Source organism: Oryx dammah, unplaced genomic scaffold (assembly GCF_014754425.2).
Source record: "Oryx dammah isolate SB20612 unplaced genomic scaffold, SCBI_Odam_1.1 HiC_scaffold_9, whole genome shotgun sequence".
Taxonomy (NCBI): domain Eukaryota; kingdom Metazoa; phylum Chordata; class Mammalia; order Artiodactyla; family Bovidae; genus Oryx; species Oryx dammah.
In genome coordinates, this window is record NW_024070193.1 from 40538745 (window position 1) to 40554715 (window position 15971).

Sequence of the window (15971 nt, forward strand, 5' to 3'; positions counted from 1 at the left end):
ATGTATTTTATGTATAGTAATATGTATCTGTTAATCCCATACCCCTAACTTCTTCTTATTACCTCTGCTATCTAGTAATCAGTAGTTTGTTTTCTATATCTGTGAGCCTGTTTTTCTTTTACTATATACATTTTTAGTATTATTTTTTAGATTCCACACATAAGTGATATCAGACAGTATTTGTCTTTCTCTGCCAGGCTTATTTCACAAAGTATAATAGTGAACTCATGCTTGTTCATTCTCATTATGAATATCCCTGTGAATTTTGCAAATTTCTTTTTATCCTTTCAGTTGTTTTTCAGTATCTTCTCTTCACTTCTTATTGTTCTGAATGTTCAGTATTCTCTGTACTACAAATAAGATCTTGGAGGAAACCAATCTATTTATTTGCCTAAGCTAATTACCATTGTTCTGACTAAAGGAGAGAGTTCTTTGTGACAGTCCACTTCATGTGTCATCAATCAATGTAGAGATGGCAACAATTTCATTATACTCAGTGCTAAAGTTTGTACATAGAGTAGCTTGCCATCGTTTGCCTGAGCATATGGATTGTTTAGTTACAAGGGGACTTTGACCATAGCATGTAAGTGATAGGTCCAGTAAAATAAATATATTTATTGAATTAAAATTATGTTCTGGGTGAGACACCATTCCTATTGTACCAAATCACAGTGCCAGGACTTTTTTTATCTACTCTTTTCATCTGTGTCTCCACACTGAAAATGATTAGTGAGCATCTTTCAGAAGTCTTGCAGAGATGCTGAATGAAGCGACAGGTGAAATGTAAATTTTAGGATACTGAATATGGGAACTGGCTAGAAAAATATGAAAGATTGATCATTTTTCCAAACTTCCCCAGTTCCACAAATATTCTTGTTTATTGCCCCAGAGCTTAGCTAAAATGGAGAAAAAGGAAATCAGGATTATATATTCTTAACTTTGTAGTTATAGATGGAGGAAAAATACTCATAGCATCAATTGTCAGGTGGGAAAATTTGCCCTTATGTTTTATTAACCACAAAATTTTTGTTTACTGTTATTCATTAATCTTTTTTTCCCCTTAAGCACTGTTGTTTTGGGACCTTTAATATGAAATGTTTGAGACAAAAATGTTTTAGTTGGAGATAAGAGTAATTTTGTTTCCCTAGTTCTAAGACAGTATTTGGATAATTACTTCTGTAAAGCCAGTGACTGTTATCATATGCTATCATATCTGGCATTTAGGTAGAGATTTTTTAAGTGTTCTTTTGTGGAAAAAAGAAACACGTTAGTGCATTGCAGATTAGAGTTGGTGGTTATTTGTTGAGAAAACTATTTTACTAGTTTCTGCTTTGGAAAAACATTTTACTAGTTGCTAATAACAGGTTTTTGGCTCTGCTGCCAACAAATGAACTCTGTAAGAATTGTTTTTTTTTTTTTTTTTTAAATTTATTTATTTATTTTTAATTTTTACTTTACAATTCTGTATTGGTTTTGGCATAGATTGACATGAATCCCCCACAGGTGTACATGCGTTCCCAAACATGAACCCCCCTCCCACCCCCCTCCCCACAACATCTCTCTGAAGAATTGTTTTTAAATCATTTTTTATGTTACAAAAGTGTCATGTTAACAATGTCGACTGATAAAAAGTGCACAACCTTACATTTGAGAAGCATGTTTAATTTGATAAGCAAACCTGAGAATTCAAGACAGGGATACAACATCTCAGATAGCTCTGAGAGACTGCTGGCAAGAGGTAAGGGAGGAACTGGGATATATAGGGGTTTTCAAAAAAGAGCCGGCAGTTGGAACATCAAAAGATTACTGTTATTTAAAGAAAATGAGGTATCTCAAAGTTGAGGAATACAGCATTTTTCTTTGTATTGTTGTTGTTAAATTGCTAAGTCATGTCCAACTCTTTATGACCCCACAGACTGTAGCATGCCAGGCCCTTCTGTCCTCCATTATCTCCCAGAGTTTGTTCAGATTCATGTCCATTGAGTCATTGATGCCATCCAACCATTTCATCCTCTGTCATCCCTTTTCCTCTTGCCTTCAGTCTTATCCAGCACCAGGGTCTTTTCCCAGTGAGTCAGCTCTATGTATCAGGTGGCCAAAGTATTGGAGCTTCAGCAACAGTCTTTTTTTTTTTTTTTGCAACAGTCTTTCCAATGAATATTCAGGGTTGATTTCCTTTAGAATTGACTGGCTTGTCTCCTTGCTGTCCAAGAGTGTTCTCTAGCACCACAGTTTGAAAGCATCAGTTCTTTGGCTCTCAGCCTTCTTTATGGTCCAACTCTCACATCCATACATGACTACTGGGAAAACTGTAGCTTTGACTATATGGACCTTGATCAGCAAAGTGACACCTCTGCTTTTTAATATGTTGCCTAGGTTTGTCATAGCTTTCCTTCCAGGGAGTGTCTTTCAATTTCACGGCTACAGTCACCATCCAGTGATTTTGGAGCCCAAGAAAATAAAGTCTGTCACTGCTTTCACTTTTTCTCCATCTGTTTGTCATGAAGTGATGGGACTGGAGGCCATGGTCTTAGTTTTTTGAATGTTGAGTTTCAAGCCAACTTTTTCACTCTCCTCTTTCATCCTCATCAAGAGGGTTTTTAGTTCCATTTTACTTCCTGCCATTACAGTGGTATCATCTGCATATCTGAGGTTGCTGATGTTTCTCCCAGTAGTCTTTATTCCAGCTTGTGATTCATCCAGCTGGGCATTTTATATGATATACTCTCCATATACATTAAAAAGCATGGTAACAATATACAGCCTTCTGGCACTCCTTTCCCAATTTTGAATGAGTAATTTCATGTCCAGTTCTAACTGTGCTTTTTCACCTGCATATAGGCTTCTCAGGAGATAAATAAAGTGGTCTGATACTTCCATCTCTTTAAGGATTTTCCAGTTTATTGTTATCCACATAGTCAAAAGCTTTAGCACTGTCAATGAAGCAGAAGTAGATGTCTTTCTGGAATGGTCTTACTTTCCCATTGCCAACAAATGTTGGCAATTTGAATTCTGATTCTTCTACATCTTTGAAACCCAGCTTGTACATCTAGAAATTCTTGTTTCAAATACTGCTGAAGCCTAACTCAAAGGATTTTGAGCTAGCATGTGAAATGAAGGCAATTGTATGGCAGTTTTGATATTCTTTGGCATTGTCCTTCTTTGAGACTGGAATGAAAACTGACCTTTTCCAGTTCAGTGACCACTACTGAGTTTTCCAAATTTGCTAACATATTGAGTGCAACACTTTAATATCATCATCTTGTTTAGAATTTTAGATAGCACCAGCTGGAGTTCATCACCTCCACTAGCTTTATTTCTAGTGATACTTCCTAAGGCCCACTTTACTTCATGCTCCAGGATGTCTGGCTCTAGGTAAGTGACCACACCATTGTTGTTATCTAGGTAATTAAGGTCTGTTTTGTATAGTTCTTCTGTGTATTCTTGCCAGCTCTTCTTAATCTGTTCTGCTTCTTTTCTTTGTATGTGAAGATGCAAAAGTCAGACTGCTCCTTGAAAACCATTCCTTTAATATGCACTTCAATATCTGGGGCCCATATCCTGTGCTTTAACATCCTAAGTTCCCTCAGGGCTCACTCTCAGGCTGCTGCAATGTGATGGCTTGAGGCTGCAACATCCTTTGTTTACTGATATGTCAGGCAACAATTTTTGTTCAGTGATAATAAATTCAAAAAGTTGTTTTTGTTTAAATCAGTTTACATCCTTTTAGTAGTATTGAGATGAATATTTCAGTCTACTAAACAAAGGGTATCAACTCTCTTGGCAAATGTATTCTGTTTTCTGGTAGTATATAGATATTTATTCATGCATATTTGATAGTTTAAATGTATTTGAATGATTATTAAATATTCATATATTATGTACTCATTGTGTGTTAAATGTAATACCAGTGCATGTTAAAATCAATACAACTTTCGACTGGAATAAACTACCTGTACGTCTCATCCAGAAGCTTTGGTTTTATGGACTCCCCATTTAAGAGGAAAATTCTAAGACTACTTGTGAATTCTTGAATGTCATAAATTTCACTGGGAAGAACTGTTCAAGTGCCTCTGCCTGTGGAGTTAATGGTTTGCCTGCTCCTCAGGTCCTGTGGTGTCAACCCCATCAGCCCCCAGGCTACTGTGTTCACAGAGTGGGTCTTTATAGAACTTGTAAGTAGACCTTGTAAATAGACCTTGAGCTCTTCCTGAGGGCAGCCTTGTAATATAAACCCTATTTCCCAGACTCAACAAAAGACACTGCTGTAAGGAAAGGTGTTAAGAGATAAGGGAACATGGAGTTTGATAGGGTAGTGAAATCCTTTGAATGGTTGTCATGGGGATTTTCCTTTTTGTTGTTTGCCTATTCTTGTATAATAACAGAACTCCTCATTTGCTTTTGGGAACCACTCATCCATCTCTAAACCACATGGTTTCTGTGTGATTGACACCCATGGCCCTCACCCTGCCATGACTCATAGGCAGTCATGTGATATAGACCTGGCTAATCAGAGCAGCACACACTGTCCATGGTGCTTCATCCTACTTGCTTAAGCAAAACCATTGAAAGCCTAGAGAATTTGTTTTTTGTTTTGTTTTCTGGAATTTTTAGGAACTATTTGAATTTTCTTGCTGAAATCACTAGCCATAAGCATCACTTGAATCTAGGAGTCAGTAGAGACCCATGTTTATTATCACAAGAATTTTGAGTATCTGAGAGGGTTAAAGAGGAAATAGGTAACATAGGAAATAGGATTTGAGAAAGAGACAAAGGTGAAGTTCTGTGACGTAGTTGGAATTCATAGACTCAAAGTGCCTGATGTTGCTCCTGTTCTGTTATTTCCATTTAGTGTGTGAGTGCCTTTGAGTTTTTATCACTCCCTGCAACCGAAAGCCTCACTCATACACGGATATTTTGTTGCCTCATCTTGAAACAAGATTGGAAATAGAACAGTGTTTTCTCTCCATTTTTAGATGATTTTTTAAACTATATTGTACTATATCAAAGTTTCAAATTATCCAAATTTGAAATTAAAAATAGTATGAAGAAAAATTATTGTTTATGCAGACTACCCAAATTTATTTATTTTAACACTGTAGCCAATTTACTTTGTCATCTGTTCTCTTTCTCCAGATTTTCCTCTCTTTCTTTGTCACCCTCTCTTTCATATATATATATATACACACACACTCATACACATATATGTGTGTATATACACACACATTTATACACATCACATATATGTGTGCATATATGTACGTGTGTGTATATGTTTGTGTATCTATGACATAATGTATATAAATAATTATGTGTGTGCATATATATATGTACATACATGTACATGTGTGTTTATGCCTGTGTATCTATCACACAATGTATATAAATAATTATGTGTGTACATGTATATATATACTACCTATGCATATAATATTTTGAGCAATTTTAAGGTAAGTTACACATGTAGTTCTACCCTTTATCCCTAAATATGTCAGTGTGTGTTTCCTAAGAAAATGGATATACTCTTACTTTTTTTGCATCATAGTACAGTTATCAGCTTTATAAATTTACAAGAATATAATCCTTTAATCTACAGTACATCTTCCAATTTTTTTGGTTTCCCAATAATGTGTTTTATGGAATTCCCCGACCCAGTCTTCTAGGAGACAGTCACCTAGGTCTGTGTCTAAGCCCCCGTTAAGACTCTGGAAACCAAAGCTTACGTGATGTTTCCTGAGTTCTAATTCTTCATGTCTGTTAGCACACATCATTGGTGAGAGGAGTTAATACTATTCATGACTTCACCAGGAAAGAACAGCTGTATGATCCATACGTGCAGATCTTCTAAACTCTACCAACTGCCTCACTTCCCTTGTCTGGTTTTCATCTGTATCCTTCCATTGTAACTATAACCATAAGTACAATAACTTTCAATGAAAAAGTGAAAAGTGTTAGTTGCTCAGTCATGTCCAACTCTTTGTGACCCCAAAGAATATAGCCCACCAGGCTCCTCTGTCCATGAAATTCTCCAGGCAAGAATACTGGAGTGGGTTTCCATTCTCTTCTCCAGGGGATCTTCCTAACTCAGGGATCACACCTGGGTCTCCTGCCTTGTGGGCAGATTCTTTACCATCTGAGCCACCAGGGAAACTGCCAACTTTCATTGATATCTGTCAGTTTTTCTATAAAATTATGTAACTTGTGGGTGGTCTGGGGATCTCTGAATTTGTGATTTGTGTCAAAAATGAGGGTGATTAGCAAAATGCCTAGACTCTTTAGATGGTGTCAGAAGAAAGAGCAATTTTGTGGATAGTTTCATAGCTTTACAGTATTAAATTGACACCATCTCTCTCATCCCCAGCTATTTTTAGTGCCTATGGTACCTCAGGCACCCAGGAAAGGTCACAAACTTGTTTACTTACTGAAAGTACCTGTACTCAGTGATTTCTGTAATTGTTTTAATCTGAAAACATTACTGTAAAAAACCAAATCTGCTTCTTTTGATCTGAGGGTATAATAATAGCTCTTTCATAAGATGTGAGACATGCACAATGTCACTTCCTCCACTAGGTAACCTAACAGCAGTTTTGGGAGAAAACTTTCTGGGTGCAGCTCTTATCACCTCATTGCTGACTATGAGGTAGTGGGAGGTGAAGAAGAGCAATTGGAAGTGCTAAGACATGTTGGATTTAAACAAATTTCTGGCCCTTAAAACACCTTTGGAGACTTTGCATATTATAATATAGCAAGTACTTGAGAAATAGTTAATATTATCTCATAGTGAATCCTGCTAGTGAGAGAAATATTACTAAAAGGAACAGAAGTTTAAAAAAATGATTCAAACAAATGTGCTGTTCAGTTCAGTTCAGTTGCTCAGTCGTGTCTGACTCTTTGTGACCCCATGAATCGCAGCATGCCAGGCCTCCCTGTACATCACCAACTCCTGGGGTTTACCCAAACTCATGTCCATCAAGTTGGTGATGCCATCCAGCCATCTCATCCTCTGTCATCCCCTTCTCCTCCTGCCACCAATCCCTCCCAGCATCAGGGTCTTTTCCAATGAGTCAACTCTTCGCATGAAGGTGGCCAAAGTATTGGAGTTTCAGCCTCAGCATCAGTCCTTCCAATGAACACACAGGACTGATCTCCGTTAGGATGGACTGGTTGGATCTCCTTGCAGTCCAAGGGACTCTCAAGAGTCTTCTCCAACACCACAGTTCAAAAGCATCAATTCTTCGGTGCTCAGCCTTCTTCACAGTCCAACTCTCACATCCATACATGACCACTGGAAAAACCATAGCCTTGACTAGACAGACCTTTGTTGGCAAAGTAATGTATCTGCTTCTTAATATGCTATCTAGGTTGATCATAACTTTTCTTCCAAGGAGCAAGTATCTTTTAATTTCATGGCTGCAATGAAATAGAGGAAAACAACACAATGGGAAAGACTAGAGACCTCTTCAAGAAAATTAGAGATACCAAGGGAACATTTCATGCAAAGATGGGCTTGATAAAGGACAGAAATGGTATGGACCTAACAGAAGCAGAAGATATTAAGAAGAGGTGGCAAGAATACACAGAAGAACTGTACGAAAAAGATCTTCATGACCCAGATAATCACGATGGTGTGATCACTCACCTAGAGCCAGACATCCTGGAATGTGAAGTCAAGTGGGCCTTAGAAAGCATCACTACGAACAAAGCTAGTGGAAGTGATGGAATTCCAGTTGAGCTATTTCAAATCCTGAAAGATGATGCTGTGAAAGTGCTGCACTCAATATGCCACCAAATTTGGAAAACTCAGCAGTGGCCACAGGACTGGAAAAGGTCAGTTTGCATTCCAATCTCAAAGAAAGGCAATGTCAAAGAATGCTCAAACTACTGCACAGTTGCACTCATTCTCACACACTAGTAAAGTAATGCTCAAAATTCTCCAAGCCAGGCTTCAGCAATACATGAACTGTGAACTTCCAGATGTTCAAGCTGGTTTTAGAAAAGGCAGAGGAACCAGAGATCAAATTGCCATATCCACTGGATCATGGAAAAAGCAAGAGAGTTCCAGAAAAACATCTATTTCTGCTTTATTGACTATGCCAAAGCCTTTGACTGTGTGGATCACAAAAAACTGTGGAAAATTCTGAAAGAGATGGGAATACCAGACCACCTGACCTGCCTCTTGAGAAAGCTGTATGCAGGTCAGGAAGCAACCATTAGAACTGGACATGGAACAACAGACTGGTTCCAAATAGGAAAAGGAATATGTCAAGGCTGTATATTGTCACCCTGCTTATTTAACTTCTATGCAGAGTACATCATGAGAAACACTGGGCTGGAAGAAGCACAAGCTGGAATCAATATTGCCGGGAGAAATATCAAATACCTCAGATATGCAGATGACACCACTCTTATGGCAGAAAGTGAAGAGGAACTAAAAAGCCTCTTGATGAAAATGTGCTGTTAGAAGCATGCAATTAAAGTAAAAATGGTCAGTAATGATGTGATGCTTTATTTCTTACACTCCATCTATGAACATCCATACATTGGGACCCATAAAAAGAATAAATGAATTTTCTTCCTTTTTTATTAAATCTGTAAGTCATTGGAAAATACACAAACCCACACTTCTTTACTTATATACCATTCATCTGTGGGAGAGGGTGAAAGTAATGGCTCAAAATGTTTCCCATCTTTGTCAGAGTCATATATCCTATTGATTGTTTCCAACAAATGGTGATGAGCCATAAACTCTGAAGCCCTCTGTGCCCTATCTCCTCACTACTCTCCTCATAGCTACCTGAATCAGGTCCATTTTATCTGCTTTTGTGATTTTTAATCATTAGTTTGTAACCTTAATACCATCCATTTAGTTCTAAACAAAATATGAAAAGGTTTTTTGAAGGAAGAAAAACGAACATTTTGCATTTTTAAATAGCATTTAATAATTTAGAACCCCTCATGGGATTTTGTTCTTAGAAACTGCAACCAGATCCCATATTAAATTTTATTATTGGAAGCACAGAGTAAAATTTGCATTGTAATGTATAAAAATGCTGATGAGGAGCAATGTAGTGCTATGTGGTACAGCTTTGATTTACAGATCAAGTAGGGTGGCCAGTTTTTGATCATTCTCTGTGAATTATTGATAGCCTTAGATCAATGAAGTGGTTTCCTTTCAGCTTGTCTCAATTTACATTTCTTTCAGAGAATGCAGGTTTAGTTTGTAGGACCCTCTTTGTTTGACCTCCCTGAAACCTAATGGTTCATAGCACTTGTTAGAAGAGGATTCTATTGCATCTTGATATTTTAAGTAAATAAAAATGTCCCCTTGGAAGGAGAGCCTTTCCCTTCCATGCAGCAGTATTCTCCCTTTGTATCAGATTCTTGTAGGGTCCTGGTTCTTTTAAAAATAATTTGCCTTAATTATGTAACTACTTTGCCTATTTTCTTGACCATGTAACATTAAAACTATTTTCCTTTTCTTTTCTTCTTCCTTTCTTCCTCTCCCTCCCTCTTTTCCTTCCAACCTTCCTGTTGGTTCTATCTTTTTTCTGACATGACCAACTTGTCAAATGACAATTAAAGCCATCATTGTTTCACCCCAAATCAAAAGTTTGCAATCACTTTTAAGTATACACTCCCCCTTACTCTTCTTGTGCAATCAGTTATCAAATTGTGTTTAGTTTTTCTTAATTTCTCATCATTCTTTCCCCCTTTTTTCTAATTTTTGCTACCATAATTAAGCACTTGCAATAATCAGCTATTTTCACTGTCTGCAATCTTGGTTCACTGTCTGCAATCTTGGTTCTCTATAATACATGGTACAATATAATACTTCTTCACTTAAAAGCTTCAAGGGTTCAATCCCTGAAGCTGAGTGGAAACTACTACAGTTTTCTGGGAAGAAAGTAAAGTAAACCCCCTACACATGAACCTTGAAGTTTCAAACTTTCAAATGTGAATGCGTGTTCCCATGTCCATGCACATAAGTTAGTTCGCGTGGCTGATGTACACTGTCATTCGCATGCATCCTCTACCACTTGTGATTTTGTGTACTTTGCTGTGCAGTACTGTTACTATGCATCAAGAGGAGCTTAATCATAAAGACTTGATGGAACTAGAGGCCCAGAGAAAGGACAAAGAAAAACAAGAGTAAGAAGAACTAGACAACCTAAGAGGTTCACAGTGTGGGAAAGGCAAGGGGATTTTCTTTATTTGAGGAGGCACTGTTAGTTTTTGAGACACAGGCCCAGAATGTACCACGGTACATGAAGGTTGCAGCAACCTTACAGAATGCAGTCCAGTGCTACTGTGTTATCTATGATGAGAAAAATAAAGGAGCTACCACCCAGACATCACTGGATCATTTTTTTCAAAACGGTAGACAGAATTGAATCCAGCAAGGAACCAGAACTTGTGCCATCCACATCAGGCGTGAGTGAAACTGCAGCTTCCCCTCCATCTCGGTGCTGACGCTTCTTCAGCTCTCCCATCTCCTCTCTCTCCGATCAGTAAGTCTTCCTGCCTGTTCACCCAGTGCCAGCCCCCATGTGCCAGCTGTTACACTGTACTACTACTGTACTGTAAAGTTAAATGTTTTCTTTAATCTTAACATGTTTTCTTTTTCATGTTTGTTTTATATGTAATTGTGTGAAGAGTATTTTAAGCCTATTACTGTACAGTACTAATAGCCAGCTGTGTTAATTGCACATCTAGCCTAACTTTAGGGTTTCAGGTGGTGCAGTGGTAAAGAATCTGCCCACAAATTCAGGGCATGCAAGAGACACGAGTTCTATCCTTGGGTTGGGAGGGTCCCCTGGAATAGGAAATGGCAACCTACTCCACCCTGGCAGACTACAGTCCAGGGGATTGCAAAGAGCTGGACAGGACTGAGTGAGTGTGCCCAAGCATGTACACACACACACACACACACACACACACACACACACACACACACAGAAGCTAACTTTATTGGACTTAATAATAAAATTAAACTTAACAAATGTGCTCTCAGAAAGGAATTTATATATATAGAGGAATTACTGTATGCAGATTTTGATCTGATTTTCAGAGGGATTCTGTAATTAGAAAAACAGTTAAAGATTCCTTTGGTAAATCATCTTCTGTCACAATGCCTTAAGTTTTTAAAGTTTTCCAGACAAGTCTGTATGAATGCCCTGAGTGGACAGCTCATCTATGCAATAGGATATTTTATTCTAGATCAGAGAACAATTACCATTTTTAGTATGCAAAATTGTTAATGGTTATATTTAAACAATTTATTTTCTTTAAAATCTTTATTGTTTCTCCAAAATTGCCAGTGAACTCAAATTTCAATCAACCAAGACTTGGTTGAACCAATAATGCTATATCTGCAAAGTGGAATACTGTGTAACCATTACAGCAGATAAATCTACTTGGCTTAACATAGAAAAATGCCCAAGATGGATTATTAAATGAGAGCAAGCTATGAGGGGTTTTAGATTAAACATAATTTTTTTCTGAGAATTTAAATATATGTTTGCATGCATACACATGTATGTACAAAGTTTAGAAGACTGTACCCTATTTTATTAAAGCAGTTACCTAGTAGAAGTAAATGCAAATTATTTTTTTTAATTTATATGATCTGTTGGAGGAGGGCATGGCAACCCACTCCAGTGTTCTTGTCTGGAGAATCTCACGGACAGAGGAGCCTGGCGGGCTACAGTCCATGGGGTTGCAAAGAATTGGACATGACTGAGCGACCAACACTTTCATTTTCATATATTTAATTACCGATTAAAATTTTCATTAGGACCGTGTATCACTTTTATATGCAAAATTGAAAAAAAAAAAGATGATGTCTACAGTGAGCCTTTGTAAACTATATAAGCAAGTCTAAAGGTAATATTCAGTTCAGTTCAGTTGCTCAGTTGTGTCTGACTCTTTGAGACCCCATGAACTGCAGCACTCCAGGCCTCCCTGTCCATTACCAACTCCCAGATTCCACCCAAACCCATGTCCATTGTGTTGGTGATGCCATCCAACCATCTCATCCTCTGTCATCCCCTTCTCCTCCTGCCCTCAATCTTTCCCAGCATTAGGGTCTTTTCCAATGAGTCAGCTCTTCACATCAGGTGGCCAAAGTATTGGAGTTTCAGCTTCAACATCAGTCCTTCCAATGAACATTCAGAACTGATTTCCTTTAGGATGGACTGGTTGGATCTCCTTGAAGTCCAAGGGGCCCTCAAGAGTCTTCTCCAACACCACAGTTCCCCCACCCCAAAAAAAGGTAATATTCAAGCTTCTCATACTTTGGCCTTTGCAGGTATTTCCACCATAATTGTTTACTTTGTTAGGGTCATCTGCAGTTTGTTGTAGTTCACTAACTCTGTTTTGGCCAAAATGATCTCCCCTTTTCCCAAGTGAATGTATGGTGATGTCTCTGGCTACCTCCACTGACAGGGGTGATCCCAGCCTCCTTTAGGTGCTGCCATGTGTCCTTAATCCCCCATCATATTTTCACATATCTAGCACCCCTGCCCACCAACACCAAGAGCAGAATTATCTAAACTTCAGGAATTGGGTACCACTGCCATTGTTTTTCAAAGAAGGCAGTGGCACCCCACTCCAGTACTCTTGCCTGGAAAATCCCATGGATGGAGGAGCCTGGTAGGCTGCAGTCCATGCTAAGGGTCAGACACGACTGAGCAACTTCCCTTTCACTTTTCACTTTCATGCATTGGAGAAGGAAATGGCAACCCACTCCAGTGTTCTTGCCTGGAGAATCCCAGGGACGGGGGAGCCTGGTGGGCTGCAGTCTATGGGGTTGCACAGAGTCAGACACGACTGAAGTGACTTAGCAGCAGCAGCAACCATTGTTTTTTTTCTAAATCTATGTGGAACCTATAATTTTACATAATTTATTTAGATTGCCTCATGTTTTCTTTAGTGTTTTATAAGGGTAACTATGTAATTAAGTATGAATAGTGAAATCACTGCTATGATGAGTCAGTTTTGTATTCATTTTAATGGCCATTGAGACAAAATAGCTGTTAACCTACCTCACACCTGAAAGTGATCATTATTTTCTGATCTATGACATCATATCTTTTGGCACAGAGACGCTGTCCACTCTGGCCATTCATGTAGCCCTGGATAGAATAACTTTAAAATACTTTTCTTTTCTTTTTTTTTTTTTTTGGATCACAATGAACTGTGGAAAATTCTGAAAGAGATGGGAAAATACTTTTCTTATAAAAAAATAAAATGTCTTTATCTTTTTTCTATTTTCTACGTGCTTAAGGCCCAATGTCCCATTTAAAAATAAATAAATAAATAAACTTCCCTAAAGGTATACTGGCTGCTTTTCAACACCTTACTTAATCTTTATATGCCATAGTTCTTCATTTGGTCATAACAGTAGTTCCTACCTGATAGAGTTGTTATGAGCTTATATGAAATAATGATATTTAAAATGTGCTTAGAACAGTGCTTGGCACATATTACTGATTTTCATTTAATCCTCACTGGAGAGTTATCTTGAGAGTTTAGTAAAAATCATTCAAATATAGCACTTGAAACAGTGCCTTCCACATGGTAAGTATTCAGAATACTGTATGGAAAGAATTCTTAATTTTTTTCTCCTTGTCTGAATTCTCCCCAGTCACATTTCACAAAACTCTCTTAGCATGTTTTATGCTCTTTTGTCTCAGAGAGGCTTGTACTTCAATGTTAACTTGCGGAAATTTCCTGGAAGATAATGGTCTTCTCCTGGGTTTTGGTCTTTAAAGGTCCAGCTTCCTAAGAAGATGGTACTAACTGCCTATGTTTAGAACTGAAATTTTGGGGGATGCACCATGAAGGTGACAGGATTTTGAAAAGAATGAGAGCAGTTTGAAGGTAGATTTCCAGAGGCTCCTAATCTTAGCATACATCCCCAGGTGCATACAGGGCAAAAAATCAAATAGCCATTGGATTATAGACTTGTATAAAGAGGATTTCAGCTGTGGCCACAGAAGACTACAAGATGAAGTTCTTTCGCTAAAACGTCCTAAATTATGGGTGAACTCTGAAAGTGATACACCCAGTCGTGACAGAGATCAGAAGTTCCTACCAGCCCAATAAGCTTTTGAGGTTGAATGTAATTTGATGAAATGAAAATAAAATCATTGGTAATTCTTGCATACACTGTAAAATGAAATTCACAGGGCTTAACCAGGAAAATCGGGTCCCTTTATACACTACCTCTGTCCCTGTCAAGGGACAGGGATTTGCCCCCTTAATGATCCAGAAGGACAGCTGAGTATTTAATAATCTGAGCTCTAGGATCTATCATTCATCTAGTTGGTGTTCTTTGGGGGAAATGCAAATAACTTTTTGCTACTCTTCATTCAAGGATGAGTGTTTAAATGTTCTAAAACCATAAACAGAATGAGCTCCATCGATGATAGTGCAGACCAGACACACACTTAGTAAACAAGAAGTAATCTGAAAGAGTGAACAATGGTCATTTTGAACTAAAAATTCTGAACCCAGTGATGGATGGCAAGAGAGCAAATGAAACATCATCTCTTCACGAGAGACTCCCTAAAGAAGCATAATCCTTAGCTTTGTTGCAAGGATGAAACTAAGAACAATCTCCCTCAATGGGAACAGCAGACCAGAGGTGTTTTATCACCTAAAATCACTGCTGGTAAAATCACCTGATCCTGCTTATGGAGGTGGGGATTATTTACACACACTTAAAGTCACCCTTGGCAAGGAGGGTCTTTGTTGATTTCATTAAGTGCTCACCAAGTTTGCCTCAGGATGCACACATTTCATTTCCACGAGTATTCCGGGAGGACAGTCCATGTCATTTGCTAGCATCCGGGCCAACACAGACAGAATAAAATGTATCCACCATGGAACATAGGCTGAGAAACAATCCATCCAGTGTTTAATGAGAAACATTAGCATGCTCTTAAAAACACTAATAACAAGTTTAATTACAGTTCATTTTAGTGTGGATGGCAGCTATCCAAGACCTAACTCTGTACTAAATTCATTTTGGTGAAAGCGCAAAATAATAAATAAAATAAATGATTGTAATTACAAGTTACTTCCAAAAGTTAGACTTATATTAACATGACATTAACTCAGAAAATAAAATAGTTCTTTTTCCTTTTTTCCAGATTGCCATTTTCTCCTAGAGAACCCTTTCTCTACTTTCAATGTGCTATTGTGTTCAAATTAATTTTCACTATTTTATTATAGAAGTGAGAGTATTATACCTTTTGGAATTTTGATCCCAAGGATAAAACATTGTTTCAAAAGCATGTGGAGTTTTCTGGAAGTTTGTTTGTATTTCACTTTGATTGATTCATTCAAGCTGCTTTCTCGTGTGCCTCCCGTACTTCTTGCCTTTCCAGTCTCTCCAGGGTGTTCCCCAACTCCCTTATAGCTATGGTTCTAGGTGTGATTTTATTCCTGCAAGTCACATATTGTAGCTGGGACCTGGCTTTGGGATTTTTCTGCTGCAGATGGCAGCAGAAGTGATGGCTGGAGCCACCAGCTTAGTGGTACTTCCTGACTTGAGAATCTACTTTCCCACCATTGCAGGGGCAATAACTATTGTGGCAGCCTGGTGTGAGCAGAACCTCAGGCTGGGGTCTATTGTTTCCCCCTTGCTCTGATTACAAGCTTTTTCTTCCTCAGCTATCAAAGAAAGATTCTATTCTTTACAGCTGAACCCTGAATAAGAAAGTTACAGTGCCTACTTCATATATTGCAAATCTTTTGGTTATTAAATGGGATATTTGCATGTAGATTTCTTAGCCAAATACCTGACACAGTGTGGATAATAAATATATAATAAATATTAGCTTTAGTTTCTGTTTCTCTCCTCATGATGTCTAGGATGGTTCAATGTGAACCTGCCTGCTAGAAAACTTAAAAGACTTCAGTGTAACTTTTAGTAACTTGGTGGCTATGTATGACTCATTAAAGAT